The sequence below is a fragment of the Corylus avellana genome, chromosome 2, assembly GCF_965113065.1.
Source record: "Corylus avellana chromosome 2, dhCorAvel1.hap1.2, whole genome shotgun sequence".
Classification (NCBI taxonomy): Eukaryota; Viridiplantae; Streptophyta; class Magnoliopsida; order Fagales; family Betulaceae; genus Corylus; species Corylus avellana.
The window spans coordinates 21879670-21884505 of NC_142491.1; the positions used below are offsets into that span (position 1 = coordinate 21879670).

Genomic DNA, 4836 nt, shown 5'->3' on the forward strand with positions numbered 1-4836 from the left:
AAGTGGATTCAAGGATTCACTTCTTATCATGAAACAAAAAGTGAAAAGAGGGAAACAACAACACAAAATAATGACATGTTGGGGACGTCCGGACAATAAGGTTATAATCAAAAGTAAACTCATGCCAAGTCAATCAAACTAAACCACTCAATCCAAGGCTTGCTTTTGAATTGTGGACCCTAAGAGCAACAAAGCTTACATATATTGAAGGGTTTGAGTCCTCACCTATGAGCACAAACTATGTCCAAAAAAAATAAAGGACTTCATCTCATCAAGCAATTGAATAATAGCTAAACCATTAAAACAAGTTGGTGCAAGCATTGCATATGGAAGGACAAGTGGATTCAAGGATTCACTTCTTATCATGAAACAAAAAGTGAAAAGAGGGAAACAACAACACAAAATAATGACATGTTGGGGACGTCCGGATAATAAGGTTATAATCAAAAGTAAACTCATGCTAAGTCAATCAGACTAAACCACCCAATCCAAGGCTTGCCTTTGAATTGTGGACCCTAAGAGCAACAAACCTTACATATATTGAAGGGTTTGAGTCCTCACCTATGAGCACAAACTATGTCCAAAAAAAAATAAAGGACTTCATCTCATCAAGCAAAGGAATAACACTATCTTTAATTCAAATGCTTCTAGTATTTGCTATTTACATGCTTGCAAATTCTTATAAAAAGAAGAGCAACTCACATAACGGTGGAACAAACAAATGTTGAAAATAAAATTCACCAGAAAACAGACAAAAATTAAAAAAAAAAACATCCAAATGAGACCTTCTTGGGGTGTCAAACTAGTTGTTAGATCTAACTACAAACTGGGTATAGCTCACTGATCTGAAACAAACATTCATATGAACAAACTAAAAAAAAAAAAAGAATTAACTAAGACTAAAAGCAATTCTTTTTTCCTGAAACAAATAACGTAAGACAAAAAAAGATCGTCGGCCTTAATTACCACAATCAAACACAAACATAAGCTTATATGATTAATGAGGTCACAAATGCAAACCAACAAACAAATATAATCAAAAACCAAACACTCCAATTCACATTCTACTCATCCTTATAACTCCATGCAAGCCTCCCGCTCGCTACATTTCACAGTACTTCCACCAACAAGTGAGTGACAATAGGTTTGAAATAACTTACCATCAATTGAGTCCTTTAGTGCAACAATTTCTTGCCCATCTTTCTCTCCAGCCATTCTACATACACTAAAAAAAGAAAATAGTGTTATATACTTGTATTAAATGGAATTAACTTCCCACCAACAAGTGAATGACAATGGGATTGAAATATCTTACCCATTGTTATTTGAGTCCTTTAGCGCCACAACTCCTTGCACATCTTCCACTCATGTCATCCTGTATACACTTAAAAATGAAATATTGTTATATAATATTACTCTCTTGCATTGTTTACTCAACTTGATAAACATGTCAAGAGAGGTTCACTAACTCAAAGTTCTTAAACAAAAAAACTGTTTGAAGTTCTTACCTTCTAACACAAACCAAATTTGTTATAATCTTTGTAATTTTAAAACTTCTTCAACAAAGTACAACTAAAGCACCCTCCAAGTTCTTAAACATTCAAACTATTTAAAGTTCTTACCCTATAATACAAATCTTAATAATATTAAAACAAAGTCTTAAACTAAATACAACAAAAACTCTTTCAAATGTTGCTTCCGCTTGCTTGAGATCCATAAGAGCTCCCTCCAATCCTAGGAATAATAGAATTCATATCATAATCAATGATCTTTCTAACAATTACTTGATATGTGTGTGAAATAAAAAAATAAAAAAGCTATAGGCAAGATTCTTTTACCCTCCTATATGTTTTAGCAGCATTTCCATTTGTGCTTGCATAGCAGCTTGAGATGCTTTTGACTCCTTAATTTGGGCCTGAAATGCTGCCTCCATAGCAGCTTGTGATGCTTTTGACTCCTTAATTTCGGCCTGAAATGTTGCCTCCATAGCAATTTGTGATGCTTTTGACTCCCTAATTTCGGCCTGAAATGATGCCTCCATAGCAGCTAGTTTCTCTTCGGTTTCTAGCTGTTTAGCCAAGCATTCATCATGGTTTTGTTGGTTGCATGAGGAATTTGACTTGGTAGGTTTGGCACCACAACCTTTTCCTCTAACATGTCCTGAGCGGTGTCCACCTAGCACCTTTAAGAAAATGTCTTCTTGGCTGGCATTAGTGTTGTCGGAGTTTGCTGCTATTGATTCCATTTCATTCTGCACAATCCATATAAACCTCAACTAAATAAGCCATGCAAGTTCATTAGACATATTCATCATGAGTACCCATTTCATTCACTTACATATTTACTCTCAGCGTACTCACTCACAAATATCCCATCCTTGTTAGTGTGCGTGTCCTTGTATATTTCTATCGGATTGGGTGCGGCATTAGTTTTCTTTGCCTGCACATAATACACATAATTAACTGTTACACTGAAGAACATTACTATAAAAGCCTAACACTATATATTCTTACCTTCTTGTGAATGATATTGACGAACGTCGTGCTGCCAGCGGTATGATTTGTTTCCATCTTTGCTCTGTTTTTCTTATTTCGCTCAGATTTTTTCTACAAAAATTCACTCAAAAAACATATTAATTTCATTTTTTATAGCTGAATACAAATCTTAGAAATAATAATTGACTATCTATTTGAATAAGATGTGTTTACCTTCCATATATCAACTTCGAATGAATCACATATAGCAGGCCATTGTTCCGGAGAAATACCAGTTGGAACATTGGCCCTCGCCTCAGCTTGAGCATTGGCCACTGCTACTAAATCATCGCTATCCACATTTTTGAAATAAATTTGGTAGTTCTTGAGGTGCAATGCGGAGCGTTTCCTATTATAGGCCTTACCTAGTTGATGCTTTAAGGCATCCTTGTGCTTCTGTAGCTCCGGATCCAAAACAAACTTACCCTGAGACATAGTAATTACGAAAACAATGGTCAAAAGTTTGTCACATTATTTGTAGCAAGTGACATAATACACATACACAATGAGATTTATACCTTCACTCGTTCTTCCAATCTTTTCACCATTTCATCTGGGACCATGGTCCAACTCTGATAATGGAGGTCGCAATGATCAAGGACAATCTTAGAAATTATCCTCGACCACGCCCCGGAATTGTCGCCCACAGGTACGACATACTCATCCTTGAATTCCAAATTGAGTGGACCATCTTTATCTATCATATCATTAACCTTGGAATTCTTGTTCTGACCCCTTGGCCGTCTAACAGACGTGCTAGCTATTAATCAAAATATGAAAACGTAGTTAGTTGTATCTGGAAAAGAAGTTCGCACAGTGTATGCAACAAACTAATAGGAAAAAGATTTTATATTCACTTACAACTTGCAGTGGGTGCAACTCCCGATGAGGGTATGTCATTAGACCGCTCATGGGAAGAATGGCTATGGCCCTCCGCCGAATCGAGGGTCACCGGTGATAGCATGTCCATATCATCATCAACATCAACGAGAGTCGGCCTATCACGATCCTCAACATGACACAGGCCTCGGCCTTGACCTCGGAGTTGACCACGACCTTGGACTCGGCCACGCCCTTGGCTTTGCCCTATCACCATTTGTAGTTGTTCTGATAGATCTGCAAACAACACAAAATAAATGTGGATCAGTCATATAACCATAATATTGCATGCTATATGGTTTGGACAAAAAAAATTGTTCATATACTTAATTTAGTTAATTGCACATAAGTGGTCAATATGTAGAAAAATAAAAACTAAAAATAAAATATGAGTAGCAACACATCATACAATTTGTTAATCCAATTCCAACTTGATCATTCTGTATCATAGTCTGTATCATTGTTGCTTGGGGATGACTGTTCGTGTTCAGAGTTCTCTGTGTGCTCAGATTCTGTGTCATAGTTACTACTTAACTCTTCTTCACTATCAGAGTTAGTATTGTGCTCCTCAATCGAAGGGTTATCGTCAATGAACATGCTTGCATCAAGTTGCACATATAATTCGTCAATAGGTATTGTCGAATCATCTCTACGTAACATAGTAGAGTTTTCAACAATTGCAATATTACCCCCAACACATTCATTTTCCTGGTATACCTCATTGTTGGTTCCTTGGTCACCATTCTCATTATCTTCCCCTACCACTGTTGGATTATAGTATGTGTTTCTATTGGTCAGCGTCTGTGCTACTTTCCAACTGCCACCCAATTTAGGATCACTCAAGTAAAACACTTGCGCAGCTTGGCATGCTAATATGAACGGGTCGGACTCATACCATTTACGAGAGGTATTCACAATTGTAAAACCTTGTTCCTTTCTTATTCCCCGCGTATTACTCCCAGTGTCCCACCAATCGCACTCAAACAGATACACCCGATTTCGGCCAGGGTAACATAACTCAAAAATGCTCTTCAACTCACCATAGTACTCATCGTCTGACGTGTTGTACCCACCTTTCACAACAATACCACTACTCTGGGTAGTACGAGTTTCTGCACATTCTTTTGTGTGGAACCTAACCCCATTCACAATGCAACCTCTATACGATCTAACTTGACGATCAGGCCTGAGTGAAAGATGATATAATTGTTCTGGGACATTTTCTGCATTACGCCCACCACTGTATATATTATCTCGAAACCAGCGCTCAAATGTGGCCTCATGCTTCTTCTCAATGTCATGGCCACCTTCCCGTTCAATCATCTGATAGTGTTCACTGCGTAGAAAAGTGTATGTCGTTAGTAATCATCTAGTGTCATGATTAAACAAAAGAGAATCGGATAAGGAACCCACAATTATACAC

At 37.3% G+C, this 4836-nt stretch overlaps 1 long non-coding RNA gene across 1 annotated transcript; it reads right to left on the minus strand.

Moving 5' to 3' along the window:
• Nucleotides 1–1205: 1205 nt before the first annotated feature.
• On the minus strand, nt 1206–2143 carry LOC148587487 (uncharacterized). The gene is made up of 3 exons (XR_015911583.1): nt 1839–2143; nt 1316–1734; nt 1206–1225 (listed from the first exon to the last, which is right to left on the minus strand). It is a non-coding gene; the product is annotated as an uncharacterized LOC148587487 (long non-coding RNA).
• Between the last annotated feature and the right edge of the window lie 2693 nt (nt 2144–4836).